The sequence below is a fragment of the Oxyura jamaicensis genome, chromosome 3, assembly GCF_011077185.1.
Source record: "Oxyura jamaicensis isolate SHBP4307 breed ruddy duck chromosome 3, BPBGC_Ojam_1.0, whole genome shotgun sequence".
Taxonomy (NCBI): domain Eukaryota; kingdom Metazoa; phylum Chordata; class Aves; order Anseriformes; family Anatidae; genus Oxyura; species Oxyura jamaicensis.
In genome coordinates, this window is record NC_048895.1 from 34,717,161 (window position 1) to 34,736,848 (window position 19,688).

Here is a 19,688-nt window from a genome sequence, read left to right on the forward strand (position 1 = left end):
AGAATGATGTCATTTTTATGCTTTGATATATGGGTGAAGAAGGAGACGATACACGAATGAAGAGGGAGATTTTGTTTTGGGGATGGAAGGTGGTTTAACTTACAGTAGGAAACTCTAACATTGAAAAGTGACCTCTGAAATCTGATAGCTCACTCCATACAAAAGTAGAGCTACTCTAGTCTGAGTCTGCAGAAGCAAGTTTTAAGGCTCTTCAGAAACACTGAGGCAATTACAGTAATTTCCAGTTCTTCTCACATACATTGCTAAATTTTTAATTGTCATCCATATGCACGCTGCAACGAAAGATAATTCCTGCCCTAAGGAATTGTCAAATCTAGGCAAAGGCTGACGGAAGCATAATGTATTACAGGTAAGCCACTTCCATATTTTAAAAGCATCCAATTAAGTATTAAAACATACCTGCAGAATCGCCCGGCACCTCGAATGTACACAGATACTTCTCCGACTGCGTTAGAGGAGAAACCACACACATGCAGCAGGCAGCAGCGATGCCTGCTGATCGGTTTGCGCACCATTCCCTCAATCTCTCTCTGGGGACCCTCGGGCCAATGTGAAATCTGTACGCTGTTTATTTTCATCTCGGGCTGCCCCAGCGACCACATCGTTTGTTCTCTGGCAGCACACCTGCAGGGCTCTATCACCATCCGTGTTTTCAGTTGCAGGCTATCCAAGACCTTCTCAGACACCAGGATGATAAGCAGCAGAGCGGGCTTATGCTAAGGCTACCTCGGTAGAGCGTAAACAACATTATCTTCAGGAGAAATCCACCTCGCAATCTCTAGGCACGCAGGAAGAGTGGGAATTGTGGCTGAACTAACTTTCCCTCTTTGCATCACTGTGGGTTTAATGTGTTTGTAGAAGGAGCTTAAAGAGATGCTCAGATGTTGGTGGAGATTTTGCTATTTTCTGTTCTAAATGCAGTCTCCTTTGAAATACCGAGTCTTGAGCCAATCCCTTAAGTCTTTAATGAGAATTTTGCCTAAGTAATAAAATGAATAATGGCTTTTGGTTTTGGCCCTGGATAAAAACAACTCTTGTCCCTGTGACAGAAAAAAATACCCCATTGGCAAGAAGTATCTCCGTGGTCACCGACACAATAAATCATTTCATAAATCCCTGACCGCTGATCTTTCAATTGCTTTGTAGTTTGAAATGGGTATAATGCGTGCTTCAGAAAGCCCTTCATTACGCAGTTTTCCCGACGCAGCCGTTCAACCCCCTCATGCGACTAAGGCTTGTTCTCAAGGCAAAGCCCCCATGGGGAGCCGCTGCTGTGAGGCGCCTGTGAGCAGGCCACAGGGGAGGCCTGCAGCGATGCTCGCCCGTGGGGAGCAGCAGGAGGGGAGAAGGGGGCAAAGTGCTCCCGCATGGGGAAAAGGGGAAAAGGGGATGGTGCTCTGCTCCTGAGGGAGCATCAACCTGCTGGGTGAAGCGGGTTGCTGGTCAGGAAGCGTGGCCACCAGTGTTTCTGCGGCCCGGCAGAGCAATGTCCTGCTTGGCGAGGGGGGCAGGCCAGCTGGCCTGCAGCGTGCCCCCTGCCTCCTGGGCAGGAGCCCTGGGGAGCAGAGGGCACACCATCCACAGGCAGCACCATCTCTGCCCTCCTCTTTGGGTAACAGCACAAAAATATTCACGAGGCATCCTCTGCTTCAGTAAGCCCTCCCCTCCCTCGTGGCATATTGGCAGACATGACTGTGTTTGTATGAAGCATCATCAATGCTGCTGACTCAGTTCCCCATGTGGTGCGACAGAGGGATGTCCTTACAACCAGCAAGACTCGGTCCATGCCTACTACTGAATGTTAAATACCAGCAGGCTGGAGTGCTACATTGCAACTTCTGCCAGTGACTGCTCACTCTTATCTTGTCTGCTGTTCTCTCTTGGAAACCTCTTCAGTGGGGAATTTTTTCTCCTGCTGGATGCTGTATACCTACACAAATGGAAGTGACCATCAGCAGAGATCCCAGAGGGAAAAAAAAATCCCTGAAAAATCTGCTGAACATGATTGCTTTTTTGAGTTCAATATTCTGCTCCTGAGTTGCTTTAGTATTTCTGTACTACACCAGTATCACCTCCTCAGGAGGGTGAGGAGGAACAAGTACCTGCACATTGCCTATGGGATGGAGCAAGATGCAGCCTCAAGACACACCAGAAGAGGTGGCTCCACAGAGCTCCTGGGTAGCTGTGTGTTTGTCACCTTGGCACTGCATCTCCTGGACGTGAGCGTGTCCACTTTCAGGGACACGTATGGACTGATGGGAGATACAGGGAGGAAAAAGCACTGGGACTGGCCAAGTTACACAGCACACTTCCCTCTCTTAGATATTCAGACAAGTCTCATACTACTTTTTTCAACATTACTGGAAGAAAAGACAGTTTAGAGCTTATTTTTATGCTGCTTTTGTCAGTTAACTTGTTTACATTCTTAAAGATCAATTTTTAAATATCAGTGCTTCCTGTCAATGAATTAGCCCATTATCTCTGTGCACTGTCCAGCATTTTAATTACAAGGCATTTTGCTGCCCAGGAGAACCAAGCTGGCTTTTAAGCAAAATGGAAAGAATTTATTTCTCAAATACAACGGTGAAAAAAAATGTGTAAATGTAAAAGTAATTATTCTTAAATTATTATTTATTCTTAAATTGATTCATTTGTACAATGTGATGTTTCTCTTTCACCATGCATTCTGCAAAGGAACAAAGCTCTTATCTTGGATATTTCAAAACCAATGAACCCACCAACAATGCAGAGCTCAGCCCCGTGACGTCTGGGTTTCCTGTGTGATGCTTTTTGTTACAGCACAGGCATATCTGAAACTGTGAGAAATCCCCGTGTACGCCGATGTGATGCTCTTCCCGTAACTACTGAAAACTGCTTTTCTAATCTCCATACAAGAAAAACCAGGAGGGGTAGGATGGGCCTGGCCATACCTCCTCCTCTGAGGTGCAGCGCTTCACATGGCGTGCTGGCCGCCGATTGCACGGAGGCGGTGTAACCAAACACAATGCTGCTGCATCAAGGAAGAAGCCTGATGAAGCTTTTTAAAAGAAGGACGGAACATATCCATTCTTATTTTTTTTTTTTTTTTTTTTTTTTTTTTTTTTTTTAATCCATTTCTCTTTTCCATTCTGCTGCTGGTGACCACAGCTTTACACAACAGAGCAAGGAAGGAAGTGAGGAAAGTGGGTTGTCGGCAGCTCTCTGCAGGTCCTCAGGCCAACACGGAGATCTTCAGAAATGCGTTATGACAGGTAAACCCAGCACCAGCTGTATCAAGGATATCGAGGGCAATACTGACGGTATCTCAGGGAATCTCTTCGTCTTTTCAGTTCAGACCCTATATGCAAACATCACACCTATCTACAAATAAGTATGTCACATATAAGGGCCATGACTACACTTCTGAGTGGGATGAAGCAGGACGGGGCTCTGCTGAGTAGCTGCCCAAAGCTGTGTTTGTTTTATGAGCCAGATTGAGTTGCACACAACTCACACTGATAGGAGTGAGGTTTACCTGATGTATGCCACAACTAAATTAATTGCTTGTGCTTATCAGCTGAGTAGTTTGCAGTTGTTTTTTTTTCCTTCTGACTTAAGACACATTTATAATCAGAGGGGAGCTGATGCACAGGTGTCATTTTCTCCACCAAAATGTCCATTTCTTGAAGGGGAAGCTATTTGTGATTTTTTTACAGAGAAATCCTGGTGTCACCTGTTGAAGCAGGACACTTTACTGTAGTACTGGAACACATTTTCCTAAGGCTTCTCCCCAAGCTCTCAGGGCTCTAGGATGGATTTGCGGTGGTCACACTGGGGAGGGAAGGGCAAGAGGGAGGGAGGACTGCCAGCCACCCCCAGCCCTGGGTGTGCTGTGCCTGTTCCCATTTTAAGTTCAAAGCCTTCCACATGGCAGCTGAATGGGAGACTTTCCAAAATCTACAGGAGGCTGGGAAGGGATCCAGAATCCAGCGTAACAAGGAGTATCCTGCCTGAAACAGAAGAACTGGCAAATAAGCACATGTGAAGCGTACCCCTTTTTGTCAGGACCGGAGCTGCTGTTTTGCAAACAAACTCCCCACCCATTTGCAAAGCAGCGTTCGCTGCCTGTGTCTGTGTAGGTGAGACTGCGCCAGCCCAAGGAGCTGACAGCAAGCCATCCCTCCTCCCCACGCACTGCTCCGCTCCCACCTTTCCTTCCTTCTTTCAGCACTGCTCACTCTTTTATCAGTCACTGGTTCCTGAGATCCTAGACCTAGCAGACTATCATATTGCCATGCAGATTTGTTTATTTTGGGGTCTAAAGACTCGTCATGGGCATGTCTTATATAGGACTGGGCCTTATATTTCTCACTGAGGTCCTTGCAACAATTTATCTCCTGCCAAATCCCTTTCTGTCTAGCTCCTGCGCCTACATTCAGAATCCATTTCCTGTGGCTTTGGTTTGGCTGGGTTTTGTGCTCTTTTTCCCTTCTTAATCCCTGAGCTTTTTTTTTTTTTTTTTTTTTTTTTTGCCTGTAACAGTATTTGTATAACCATACTTCTTCTGCACAGCACTTCAATGGCAACACCACAGGTCTGCCTCTGAGCTGACAGCACTCGTTTGCAAGCATGGGAAGAGGCAGTGAAAGCCCCCTCCATTTAAACTGTTATGATGGACCGTGTTTGCAGAAATGCTTTATACACTTTATTATTATTATTATTTATGAAATCTCAAACATTATAAAAGTTTCAGGTACAGACTTTGTAAGCCACAGACATGCAGAAAAATTAGTTCCTCCAAAAATTCCCTCACAAGCAGAGAGGCAAACGTTTGCTACTCTGCGTTTCTCTTCCTGCAGTGGCTGTAATAACACCCAGCAGTAATTCAGAGGAGTAAGAGGCTCCTGCTTTGTGTACAGCAGTGAAAAGGCAAAGGACGGAGCGGGCCAGTGCTTCTGGCAGAGCAGACACATGATAATTAAACATCAGCAGCTAGATATCCGTCGTCGGCGCAGGAATGGCATACTTTCCTGGTGAGCTGGCAGTGGCAGGTAATAAAGCTTGCATGCTTGCACTTCCATTACGAACAGAGCTGCTCGGAGCCTCTCCTCCCCAAAGAATGCTGCAGCACACAGTGAAGTGAGTCTGTGGTCACTGGCGTTTTGCTGGCATCTGGCTGCACACTCAGCACGCACTGGGTGTGCAAAGCCACAGCACGCCGCCCGGGCAGCGCTCAAGGGCTGCCAAAGGAAGCAGGACCCTTCTCACTTGTGCAAAGAGGGAGTCCCTGTGCTTTTAGCACTGTTTGGACCACAAAACAAAACCATTTTGCATTCTTGGCAAAGAGAGATGGTTGCACATACGAGTATGAGCCCCTAAGGTTTTTTTGTGGTCAATATAAAATCCTCCCCGTTACTTCACGAGTTTCTTATCTAATACCTCATTGATTGCTGCTGCTGTAACTCCTCCTAAACAGATGAAGTATTTCAAGCACTTCGGAGAAAAGTATGTCCCCTCTCTGCACTGACGTGTGCAGAAATGCCTCTCATACTTTCTGGATCTAGCTTATCTTTCCCAAGGGCTGAGGCATGACGTTTCTCAGTTATTCTTTTCCCTGGCATTTCGAATAGTGCTTCTGCCTTGCTTGAGAGGTGAGAGAGGTCAGGATCCTCCCCCAGACATTTTGCTGAAATTACAGAAGTTCAGACATATTATTAATGTTAACATTATTAATTGTTTTAGAACATATTTGTACTGCCTTGTAATATTTACAGACTTTACTGCGAACCATCCAACTACTCCTTTCAGGCATATTTCCTTTGAAGTAATGGTACAGTATAAATGCTTGAAATCTCAGGAGCTGTGAGGGTTTAGGATGCATGTGAAGATGATTAGTATTTCCTTCAGGAACTTCATGTTTCTGGGATATTCTTGACATCGAACTCTTGCATCCCTTGGACGTTCAAAGCTCCCGAGGGACCTAGGCAAGCTACAGTCCAGCCAAGTCCACTTATTCCCACAGTTCGCTTTCCACACCTCATTAAAAAAGTGATCCAAGATTGCTCTTCAAAGCTTCAGCAGCCATGCACATTGTTTCCTTTGGGAAACAAACCAGCATGCACTGTTAAGTGCTCGCAGTATTCCAAGAAGGATTGTATGGCAATAAGGAAGTGTTTCTGTGCAAAAACTAAAAGAGAAAAAATATTTTTAAAAAGCGATGCAAAACAAACAACAACAGAAGCTCTGTTTACTCCAGACAAGATCCTGAGGTCTTTAAGGTTTCATCTATGCTTCTGCGTTTTGCCACTTTACTTATTGTAGTGCAGAGCAGCAAGCCTTTCTGGCATCATAGCAATCGCACTGGTATGGTTTAGTACAGGTACACAAAGCAAAGCAGGATGCGCTGGCACAAAAATGTTTGCAGTCCACATGCAGAGTGCAGTTTTTAGTGGCAATGTATATATAAACAGCAAAATCCTGTTCTACATAGTAAAACCTCAGTATCAACTGGGTATAAATGCCAACCAAAGTCACTTTACGTGGACATGCTTACTTTTCTCCCTATCATTTTTCCTTTGGAGCTCTCTTTATCACAATCCTCCTTTTCCTTCCATGCTGTACTTCTCTGTGCACTTACTTCCACAGTTCCCGAACCTCTGCACAGGTCTCGATGCAGACTGGACTCCTCCTGGTCCTCTCCAACACTTTTAGACCACAGTGACTGGTTTGCTCATTTAAATTCCGGTTTTTCTTCCAGCACACACTTCCTCTTCTTCCCTATCACATGGGCTAACAAAACAGCTGCAGCAGGTGGCCAATGCAAGCCCAGTTATTCCAGCAGGACAGGTGGGTGTTAAGCAATACTGTTACCTGCTTATTCCCACATTTTCATACAGGAAGATAGGGAATGAATACAATTTGGGAGAGCTATAATTTTGGTCTTACCATCAGACTGCCTCGCCAGCCTATTTTCCATTGCAAAGAGGTCTTCCTAAGCATAGACTTGATTTTCCCCCACACAAATTCTCTCCGAGGCTCTCGCCCATTTACATTTATCAGAAATTTGAATTTGAAATCTACAGCCGCCCCACAAAACTGGATGAGGCGCCTACGTGTGTACGTCTGTCTTCCCTGCTGCAGTTCTGGAGCAGCATGGTCACTCCTGACCCCAAGAGATTGCTGCTGGAAGAGCTCCTGCACACATCCTGAAGCAGCCCTGTACACATGGGAGCAACGCCTGCTCGCAGACAAGCACAAGCTGGAGGCAACGAGGGGGAGAATCTTCCACCTGAAGCAAAGGCCACCTCTGCGGACATCACATCATGCCATGGCTGGCACCGGTGGTTGAAAAGGGGTCTGAGGGCTCAGGTTTACCCACTAACAATAAGTACAAAGAGCTGTCTGGTTTCATTACTGCATTTTCACCAGCCAGGCTGGTAATTTGGGCTGATAAATTGGAGGATTATTTCTCTGCTGTGTGTGCTGCCTGCAGAATCAGTTGGTTTTCAGAGAGGAAGCACTGAGAAGGGTGCTGGAGAAATGCCTGCACTGCGGTGAAGTCCTCTCCGCAGGTGGGGTAGGTACTGGGCTGCTTCAAAACATTGCTCAGGGAATAATCCCACCCTAGAAAATTAACTTTTCCCCCAAACAGCTCCAAGCATGCATCTCTACAAGCTGGAAAAGCAAAGGGCTGACCAGCACTGAGTACAGTACAGTGGGGCTTTAATCCCCGATTACTGGGTGTTGGTCATATAAACAAGCTAACAACAAAACAAGGAAAGACCCTAGCTGACGTGACTATAGGAGGAAAAAAGCCAAGCTTCAAAATCTGCCTTCCTTCGTGTTTACTCAGCTTGAGTGAGGACAGGCAGGCTGCAAAGCACACAGTGCTGGAAGTAGGAAGCTGGGGCACCATGTTGATTCAGACATTAGCCTGAATCCTGCGGTGACCCAGATCACAAAGATTAAAAGCGCCACAATCCTTGAACTAATGAAGTAGGTAAGTGGATAGGACTTAATGATGGTGTGATACTCAGGTTACAGTCTGTGTACGTCTTGCAATAAGGATAAACTCTTTGGCTGGCTGATGAACCTACTTTTCTGCCTTCTTCCCAGCCTGTCTGGAACCAGCACTTACACCTGCCCAGTGTCTCCATCCTGTCAGCAGTCCTGAGAGGGACACTAGGTGCTAGGAACATGAGAAATGGCTTAACTTTCTCCTATCAGCTGCTCGCTGCTCTTTTTTTTTAAAAACAAAACAAAACAAAACAAAACCAAAAAAAAAGAAAAAAAAAAAAACAACACTGTAAGCTGTTTAACTAGGGCAGGGACAGTTTCTTTTCATGGACTTGCATACTGGATGCAAACCACAGCTCCTATATTTCACTGGAACCACTAGCTGCTGCTATTAAAAAAATAATAAAAAATAAAAAAATAAAAAAAATCATAAAGAGATGTGCAGTGAGAAAGTGCAGTGATTACCAGGAAGAAAAGCACAAATAGGAAGGGTAGTAATCCAATGATAAGTGATATCTAGTACAGATATGTGACAGTGATAGAGACAACAAACAAACAAGGCACCAATAGCACTATCAGTTATCAAAGGAAAAATTACAGCACTATCATTTGTGGGTGAATGTGGAATCCCCATAGAAAAGCCTGTGCCTCTACTATGCTGCTCTGATAACAGAAGTAAACACTGAGACACTGAGTGATTAGGCTGCTGCTTTAAGGCAGATGATACAAACAAGTCACTTCAAACTTCAGACAGCCCCGAAATGTACCACAGCCTCTGCACCTACGTCCCAGCAAGCACAAGCAGTTAGAGCTTGTGGCAGTGGTGGTGTAAGGCATTCAGACAGCACAGCAGTGACTGCCACAGGCATACTCCAGCATAGAAAACATTTCACCAGGTGCCGTTGTGACACTCTCTGTCCATTTTTTTTTTTGCTAAATGGAACAAGCTGCAAGGGAGCTCATGCAGTGGGAGAAGTTGCTTGTCAAAAGTAGAGACCATCAAAGAACCAGAAGAGAAGATATTTTTTTTCATTTTTCTTTAGGAAGAGACAAACCATGGGGTATGATGTATTACAGCAGGGCTGCCTAACCCTTGGGCGATGGGATGGCAGTTCTGCAGCACTTCTGTGGACCAGCCCTGACTCCTCCTGAGTCCTGTGAGCACAGAAGCTCGTGGGGCTCAGGATCCACACAGAGGAGCACTTGGAGCCCTTGGGCTATGGCCTCACCACCAGAAATCCCCAAATTACAAACTGCATCTCTGTTAACTCTCCTTACAGACTAAATACATAGGGGATCCCCTCTAACCTCTGCAGGGAAGCACATCATCCGAGGCATGAATACGGCAGCCAGCCTGGTAAGAACCGGCGTTTTGTAATCAGGGCAGCAAAGACTGCCATTAGTCCCTCAGCTTTCAAGTCTCTGTTTTGAAGAAGGTAATACTCCCAGCAACAACCAAAATGATTAAGACAGCAGAAACTGCAGAGCAGATGAGTAAATAATAACCACTTGACTCATTTGCTAACTCTGGAAGATGTCTGGAAGCCTAAATTAACGAGTCTTAGAGCAAAAGACTCTCAGCAATTCCACCTGTTCTTTTTATTGTACATAAAGAGAGAAAAGTCTGCAGTGAATGGACCTTGTGACAGCATCTTGCTTGGGCCATTTACAGAGAAGACTACACTTTGTGATACTTACAGTCATGCCATGTCCTAAGAACAGTGCACGGCTAGGGATGGGTTGGCACCTTTCCCAGCTGTGGGCACTACTATTTATGGGCCCTTCTTGCTCTCCCAGCTGCAGAACACTGGTGGCTTGGGTTGTCCTTTATCATAATGGCCAAACAGATCAGGGCTGATTTTAAAACAAAATTTTCATGCTGCAAGGAAGGCTGAGCTTTAAAGAATAAATAGGTCTTTGATAATTTGGTCTGCGGATATTGCCAGAACTTGAGCTGGACATTTCATAGATGATGCAGGAGTAAGTTATTACATAGTCTTCCAAGGTGACCATGAAATCAGGTATTCTTAGTACACATTCATGGAGGTACCTGCTGAGATATGAACTTAACTGTCTTGCAACCAGAATTGAGTCACTAAAAGTATCCCAAATACATAATTCTTGTTAACTGTGGGAAAGAGCCCCAGGTATTTGTAGCCAATAGGATCCTGATAACAGAAAGCCTCTCAGATGGGGTAAGTGGTTTCACAGTGAAAATATACCACAGACTAAAAACACCAAACTTTTTTTCTTAACTATAAACCAAAGTGGCACAATTGGAATCGCTGAAATATTTTTTTATCCTCGTTGTATGACTCTAGGAATCTGGAAAGCATATCAACAAAATGACTGAGGCTGGTGATCTGCTCAGGAGCCAGCCATAAACCAGTTAAGGACAAGACTGATGATAAGGCTCAGTCAACAGATACTCTGCTACGTAAATAGGAGAGGGGCTGGGATCAGGGAGCGCTGGCTGGCCTCCTCAGATATGAGGCTATCTATAAGAGACAGACCTCACTGTGTGCAGACAGGCTTCAGCAGGGTAGTTTCAAGCCTGGTAGGGCTTGCTCAAAAGACAATACTTTGGAAATTGCATTATTTCTTAACCCCATAGTAATATCAGATTATCTTCAAAAGTATAGAAAAGCCAAGTTTTCAGGAACTTTCATAAAATATGCTGATTTCTACCAGCCACTGCTGACACAAGCCAGCTTTTCTTTGCATGTATGTTGATTCATAAATGGAACACAAGGATTTAGGAACCGAATCCACCACTCTTTGCAAATGCTGTATTTCCCTTAAACTCAAAGAAACCTAATTTTGAGGGTTTAAGAACATAAGTGCTATGTACGGCTTGTCTTCATCCCTGAACAGGGGAAATATTATTAGCATATCTAACACAACATGGCATTCTAAAGGAAAGCCTTATCCTGGATGTACCCACAGAAATTCACCACAAGAGTAAATACATGATAGAAACAATTCACTGTACCTTGACGACTTGCAATCTGGATTTAGGAGGTCAAGAGATAAAATGTTAAGGTAGATATTAAAAGTACTTCATTTGACTGTAATTTGAATGTCCAACAGAATGTTGACATAATCCCCAGTCAGCTGAACAAATGACTTTGCTCAGACATGAGACCCAGGAAACATTATTCACAGTTTCAAATTATGGAATTAAAAAAAATAATAACCTACATTATTCTTAAAGGCTGGTTCAGTGAAGGACTGAGTCTGAGCTTAACAAACCTGAGCAGCACCAAATCTCTGAATTAGTTGTTTTGCTCTCATATATCACTCATTAGTTCTCAAGAGTTTATTAAAAATAGCATTATTTATAATTTGGGTAGAAAAAAATATACCAAAATTGTAACCAAAAATATACAGTGTACCTACAGTTTTGGAAATTATCAAGTGTGCTATTCTGAATTACGACACTGGCAAGGGATTTGCAAACATTTTGGATGCTCCAGTAATTCAAAACAGGCGTGACGTACTTAAAGCAGGAGGCTTTTCCAGCCATGTGATCCATTTGTTTAGGCCATGATTCCAGGCCTCTTACACAACCCTGTCCCCATTTGTCCTACCTCTATTGCTTCTCGCATAGATTTCCTGTGAAATTCCTGTGAAATTCCTAGTTGCCATTAGCATGACCATGCATACACAGCCTGATGTAAAGCACAATAGCCTTTCATCCAAGGTGGTGGCACTTTCACCTTTCTCTCTCCTTTTTTATCTCTCACTGGTGGAAATTTTAACTCCATCTGACTCCAAACATTTAATTGAGCCTCTTAAGCATTGGTGCCTAATTGTCCCCCCATCACTGAGAGCCAGGCCCTGCAAGAATGCGACTTCAGCCCATCAGTGAACTGCCTCTCTCCAATGACCACAGAGAGAGCATAGATCCCAAATTCAGGCACCTTGGTGATGTGTGCCAGATTAGTTTGTGTGTAGCAGTCATACATGTTAATTAACATCAGCATTGGGGGCTAACATGTATCTTCTTTGGAAAAGTTACTGTATTTCTGTGGACTTATCCAATACCCAGGATGATGGGCCTGGAGCTATCTTGAAATACACATCCAATTAACCACATGCAGAAGTTGTATGCATGGTGTAGAAGTGCAGTCTCTCAAGCCTTTGTAGAAAAATTGTCCCAGAAAAACAATCCTTCATAGACTCAGATGAGTTATCATCTCAGAACCCCATGGCCAGATACAGTCTTCATGAAAAGCAAATATGCTAGGAAATTAAATAGGGGAAATCTAGATCCTAAATTTTCCTATCTGAACCAACATACAAATGAGCACTCAATTAAGATTGCTCTCTGCAGACTGTTATCAATAGTGAGAAGACATCAATATTCAACACTATGGAGTGTTTTCACCACTGTGGTTAGGAGCACTGTGTTTGTCTATATTTCATTTGGGTCCTGGACTCACATCTGTTTCTTTCCTGCATAGTTGTTGCATATTAAGGCAGTGAGAACAGCCCACGGATTTTATGTGCTTAAAACCTGCTTGCAGTCATGAGGTTTTAAAATTCACACTTCTTTTCAACTGCTGAAGCAATACTCAGGGACAACATATCACAAAAGCAAGGGCAACTGCTTTCCAAAATGAGATATACCATGAAACAAAATAAATTGCAAAGAAAAATGGGCCACTGCCCAAAAAATACACAAGAGCTCACTTCACTCTTTCAGTCCACAAATACTCAAAAAAGGGCAGCAGTATTCACTGGAAACTGTACAACAGCATCATTGTCCATCTGCTTTGTTCTTCTCCTGTAAATGTGGATCTAATGTCAAACACTGCAGTTCACTGTTAGAACATAAGGAACTAATGCTGGCCACACACTATGAATCATAGCGAGTTTTCATCTGTATTTAAAATTTTTGGACTTTGAATAAACTGACCGAACAGCTAAATATACAATCCAGTTCCCATTTCTAAAATCCCATTCCTGGCCTACCCAGCAGTTCACAGCAGGTGATGGCTCTCTGTGAAGATACCAGCGCCTTCTCTTTTCAAAAGAGATGTGACACAAGCTCCTACTGATTGGCAGGGATATATATTCAAGCAGACAGTTCTCTGAGCTACCAGTTCTCCCTTCTGTGCTGTCCAGATATGAGAGAAGAAATTTAAAAGTTAATTACCTCGCAATTTTGCTTCCTTAAACATATTTTGTGAGATTCTGACTATGCTCCTGGTACAAGACTGTGAAAGTACTGCTACTGCCTGCATGCAGCAGTCCTGAACGGCACTGGTTGCAGCAAACAGTGAAAGCTGTATGTGATTCTGTGTATCTTATGGTCCATAACGTAAACCAGGAAAAAGAAAGAAAAGGTGGAATTTAACATCAGAATTACTACGTATATTACAGCTTTTCTGAAAAATATAAAGTTCCACACTGGAACTTTACAAAGTTCCACTCTGACTTAAGGAAAACATCACTCCAAGATAAAATGATAATTATGAATAAGTGGCTGCAAGTAATTTTAAATAGGTAGCTGCATAATACTATGCAGACAAGGTTGATTAGACTTGAAAATGTTTCAATGGGGCATGTAGACTGGCTCCATATACTAGGAAATTGAGGTTTTCTGTCATGCATAAAGCCAAACTCAAGCATCCAAGATCCATAAGGCAAGTCTGGAAAATGATAATGATTCTTCCATAGTCATGTAACTATGTAATTTAGAAACTTCACCAAATACTGCTAATCTTACAGTACATTTGGAAATGCCGTATAGTGAAAATAAAGCGACTCCCAAAACCAGGATATTTGGGGTATCCAGCATATGTATGTTCCTAATGGAAGGTTCCAAATGGTCCCATGGAGCTCCAGGGCAGCCGTGGTGGCCCGGGCTGGGTACGGGTGAGGTGTAGTTCAGGCATGGCTGAGCATAGAAGGGGATTGGGTTGAAGGTCTAGGATCCTGTGGGGCTGATCAGGGCAGTGATGGCCAGCTGTGCTCAGCACTGTATTCCTCAAGATCTCCCTGGCTGCCACGTCCAGCCTCACGCTGACTTCTGGGCTAGCATATAAAATGGAGGTCACAGTATTAATCCCCCAGAGAACCTGATCCTAGCTATATATTTGCCTGCATTCTCAAGGAAATGGGACTTACACAATCACACCGTCTGTTGTTAAGGCCGTTAGATATACCCCTACAGCAAATCCTGAGCCTGTTGGTCAAATTTAACCCCATCTGACGGAAGGACAAGGTTCTCAAAGTCGAACAAATCTGCATATGGGTTGCAGTGGGGAGACCGCAGCAGTTGCCTCAACGTGTGAATAAATTGCCACGAGAGCTCAACAGCCATGGGGTTTGGGGACAGTTGTTACATGTGTCCTGGATGGGCAGCCAACATGCAGCAGATCTCAGAGCCACCACAGAACTGGCTGTGTCCTGCCCAAAAGAGCACTGGGGCATCAGGGAGGTCATAAGGACTCGTGGGGGACACTTCTGGTTTGTGAGGTTCTGTGGGACATTGGACACCTACCACAGGAAACCAGGCTGCATTAGTTCTGCTGCTCAGCTTGTTGTTCCTTTCTTTAAATTAATCCACAGAAGATCCTTGTTAAAGATCACAACAACAGAGATAAAATTTGCAAGAATATGTTGTCACAAGCCAGTATTTTAAAAGGCTGATAGTTTCAAATGCATCATGCTGTGACATTATAACATGACAGCATTATACTATACTAAAATAACTCCTCATGCTTACATAATCTGTAGATTAACATTCTGAAGCTCTCACTCAAAAAAATCCTACTGCCTTAGTATTTTTGGAACTTTATGTTAAGGCCTTTAATGCTGTACTGGGTCTGGCACATGAAGCAGTGAGTAAAAACTGAAGAGCATAGAAACACAGAATCAAATCAAATGGTTTGGGTTGGAAGGGACCTTAAAGATCATCTAGTTCCAACCCCCTGCCATGGGGAGCCTAAGCAGTTTTCTGCTGTTTTCTCCTTGTGAAGATGAACAAGACTCTTAGGAAGCTGTTATTCCTGAAGGAAGCGGTAAGAGGAATTCGGTGAGCATACTAGCATTATTTTGCAGTGCCATCTTCTATCTTTTAAAGCATCATAAAATGTGTATTTCCTCACTTTCCCCATCCTTACCAGCATCTTCTGTACAGAACCACTCTAATCATCAGGAAAGTGGTACACCTTACAATAACAACCACTAGAGGATGTGGTCTGTGCTCTTGGGAAAGCACAGAATTGCCAATTCTTCTCAGATTGGTTCAGGAGGAAGTAGAATGGAAAGTTTCAGAATATGAATATCGACTGTGAGAATGGCACTCTGATTATTTGAGTCATTTACTAACTAGAATTGGGAATGTACGATTTGTTTTCTGTAGAAGAAGAAATTGGATCCAATATTACTTTGTTTAGTTGTGTTAGTTTATGAAGATGAAAAAAAAAATCTCTCTAAATGTCTTTCAATGCAAAAGGAATCAAGCAGCAGAAGAGAGAGGCTTTGCTCACAAATTCAATCCCCTTTGCAGGTAGCATTCTGCCCAGAAGTTATCTTTTATTTTATTATTTTTAACATTGTCAGACTAATGGTATTTTTGTGGCTGTGGCCATCACTTTCTGACTGCCCTATCCCAGTTTTTTTTTTTTTTTTTTTTTTTTTTTTGTGCCCTTCCTTCACGTAACACAAACCTTTACCAAAGAGCAATCAAACCTCTTTAACTGCATATGCTTCTGCATTGGAAAATAGCCCATGATGTTTCAGTTATCTGATCCATAATAAATCCTTTTCCTTACCAAGTTATTAAAATTTACCCAGACTTATTAAAATTACTTACTCCTCTGAAGGCATAATTAATGCTTAGACACAGCAACATGATAGCAGCTTGCAATCTGATTAAAGACACTCAGCATGATACAATCTATGAAAGTAACACAAAGAATTTCAACTCTGGTCTGCAGAGTTAACAGCAACATTAAATCACGTAGCGCTACAATTCCTACAGTGACAGATTGTTTGCAGTTAAAAGAGGTCAGCGAAAACAGCAAATGTCATACAATAAATACAGGGGGAAAAGGGGGCAGAAAAATAAAAAGAAACTTAATTAAGACCGAAGAAATCGCGATATTTTCAACTAATGTAAATTAGTATATCTTCAGTGTAGGTGATGAATTCAGTTATGCAATGGAGCTAAAAAAATGGCTCAAAACAGTTATTAGAAAATAGGATGGTAATAAAAGAACAACGAAGAAAATAAATTAATGAATTAAAACTAGTCCCACTTTGAAATATCTAGCAAAAGAAAAATACTTTAAATAACGTGCTTATTATTTAATAATTAACTCAGACGAACAGAGCATTCTACTATTACAGTGAACTCAGTCACCCCACTCCTCCAAGTGCTGCTGACAGTTTCCTCTTGTTATCTGCACAAACTTCCACATGTCTTCAGACCCACGGTGCTACTCGCCAAAACCATAAAGTGGCTGGGCTGTGATACTTGATTTCTAGGGCATGACAAGCACAGAGCCAGTGCCTGGGAAGGGTTCCTTCCTAGAACAGCTGGACAAACTGAAGCAAAATACACAAGGGTTTTGCAGTTTGGTACTAGCAGAGTGACCTGGACAGGGAGTAACTGTAGGTTGTGCAAGCCCGTAATGCAAATAAGTCTGAGCTGATTTCCAAGTGTTTCATAGATTAAGTACATTTCAATACTGATAAATTAAACTCTTCTGAAACCAGCTCTTGGCACTGAGGTTAACCTGCTTGGAAGAACCCACATTTGGTCCAGAAAACTCCCTTACCCTCAAAACCATGGCAGTACATGGCAGTACACTGCACGCTGGGGGCTTGGGAAGCTCAGCCTGGGTAAGGCGCTGCTCCTGCTAAACAGTGATAGAGATGTCAAACCCCCAGTCCCTGGGAACAGACCTCACACTGTTTACTTGTACAGTTACAGCCACAGTTGCCAGCAATATTCATGAATCCTTTTCTACAGCTCCAGCTTTAGAGGTGCTTTGGCCTTTAGAAGTCACAGGCCTGGGCAGATCACACCCAGCACCTACACTAGATGATAGTCATGGCAGGCAGCCTCCAGAGAGCAATTCAGTCTCCCCAAGACGTGACTTTCCACTTCAGAGTGCCTGTCTTGCTCCTCTGCCTCCTGAGAGAGCCTAGGTTAGGAGGGCTCTATGTGAGGCGCTCCTGCTAGGTGCTTACAGCTGGGCAGGATCAGGCTGTGCCAAGTGTCTGAGTGGCTGTGCAAGGCAGAGGTCATGACCATGCAGACTTTGTACTGCACTCCAAAACAAGTGACTCTGCACTAAGCACAGAAAAGAAATAGACAATTGTGCACAGAATAATAAGCCTCAACCATATTTTCCAATCCCTGGTTTCCATAGCTCTTTGCAGTACTACTTGGCAGTACATCAGACACACTCCAGCATTTCTATAGGCTTCTTTTTGTATCCCACTGCTCCTCAAAATCAAGGTGGCTTTCTTTACATTGTAAGGTCTCACAGTTGAATCACGTCCCTTTTCTCCTGCTTCAAAAAAGTGCCTTTCCTATTCAAAATTTTTGAAAGACCTTGCAAATCTTCCTCTTCGTTCTCTCTGTGAGCCCTTTTGAAACTGCCATTCTTGTTTAATTTCTGTTCCTTCTTCCTGTTTGAGAACTTTCCACGTTATCTGGTACAGTCATTAAAGTTAATTACTCTTCACTCTGACAAGTATGTGGCATAGGCCCAGTCAGCAAATGGTCTGTTCCACATTAAAAATACAACATATTCATAATAACTTTGTCCAAAACTCATAAGACATGTGTAGAATATACTGGCCATCCCAAATGCCTGGGATCAAATAGAGTTTAAATATTGTTTAAAACGGATTCTTTAGTGTTTTGTTTTTTTTTTTTTTCCTAAGATAAATTGCAGGACTCATTTCTGAGCCTCCTGTAGTCTCATAAACAGCAGCTGATCAGCCCAGTCAATCAATACAGATATTTAAATAAGACTTTGGTAACAGCGACTTTGAAGTTTCACTTTTTTTTTCTCCTACAGAAAAGGTAGACAATTTTAATAATAAAGCTGCAGAAATACATATCAGAGTTTGAAATCCTCACTGCCCTATAGGACAAACAAACACTAAAGATGTTAAAATGACAACACAGTTTTGAAGTGTTTAGTAATTACCTGCATAGACAGCAGTACATTCAACACTGTACTACAGTGAAGACACCCCTTAAAGAGTTAACTACTGCTACATTCTCTGAAACTTCTGTGGTAAAAATTGCTGAAGACAAAACAATTCAAAATTTAGAATGCATATTTGGAGGTAGGAATGGCATAGAAATCAGATATATGAGGTTATTATAACAATTTGTCTATGTCATTTTGGAAATGCAGGGAATATTAACAGCAGTTGTCATAAGAAGTGATCCCATCTTCTACTCTTCAGAGTGATCTAGAAAAACAGACGAGCATGCCCATATCAAATAAAACAGGAATACATCTTATAACAATATCCCCCTTTTTTTTAATGAAGACTTCAGTTTGCACAACGGAAAAAAACAGGCATATATTTCACAGCATGACACCTGACACATGGCCCGGTACAGCTGTTGACATGGACAGAATAAAAAAATACTATGCAAGAAACTCCAGGCACGGCAACAGCACTTACAAAAACTGTCCTCTCACTTAAACTTCTTAACAGGCAAAAATCAGAGTAATCATTCTTAGGCTAGAAACAAGCAAGAAGGTCTGTGTAACAAAGACTATTTTTGGAAGTCACACTGTTGAAATCAGTAACAGTACCGAGTATTTTGGGATCAATGGAGATCCTGTTTTATCAAGGCTTATGTTGAAAGAACACCTAATATTTTTCTGCCTTATTTTTCTCATCCTTTATCAAGTATCATCTCAGGTGCATTGAAGTTATTTTGTGAGAAACACATCTGAAATATCTTAATTCTGCGAAGTAATCCAAGCCCAAAGTCAATTATGATTTTCCTTGATTGCCTTAATTTATCAGCTATGTAATGCTCTCCCATTTCACGAATTTCTAAGCTGCCTCATTATTTTCTGTGCACTACTTAAGGATTGAAGATTTACCACTAGCAGTGGCTGCTCAGAACACAAGAAGTTTCCACAAGCACTGGGATAATGAGAAGTCAGTGCATACATGCATCTTATTAATGCATGATGCATTCTATGGAAAAGAGAATAGCTTTTGTTTTATTTTTTTATTTTATTTATTTTCTTTTTATTGCTATTATTTTAGGACAAGGAGAGTAAATCCCAGCAGGTTGTTAGAATTTGTTGCACTGGTTCCCAACAAATGAATGCCTGTAATACAGGAGAGATGGGAAAGGCAGGACTCATGCCAGCTCTGTGCAGAGATGGTTCAGGGCAGACTCACATGAATATGAGTATTTCCATCTGGGGCCAGAAGTCATCCTGGCTGCAGCCAGGGGAGGTGGTGGTAGCACAAGCTATCACCTGGGTAAGAAACGGAGGAGAGGCAGCAGGAGCAGCCCCACAGACAAGAAGCAGGGCACAAAAATGCTGAGGGCAACTAGGGAAGCAAGGAGGCAGTGTGTGCAGTCCTGCAGGGCACAGAAGTGAGGGGGTGGCATCAACTGGTGCCAGCTTCAGAAAGGCTGGGAACCAGCGCTTTACTTG

The 19,688-nt window shown here is 42.9% G+C and overlaps 1 long non-coding RNA gene across 1 annotated transcript; it reads right to left on the minus strand.

The window, feature by feature from the left end:
- Positions 1 to 3,605: 3,605 nt before the first annotated feature.
- Positions 3,606 to 13,307, minus strand: LOC118164689. Its single transcript, XR_004749610.1, has 2 exons — positions 13,178 to 13,307; positions 3,606 to 4,010 (listed from the first exon to the last, which is right to left on the minus strand). It is a non-coding gene; the product is annotated as an uncharacterized LOC118164689 (long non-coding RNA).
- Between the last annotated feature and the right edge of the window lie 6,381 nt (positions 13,308 to 19,688).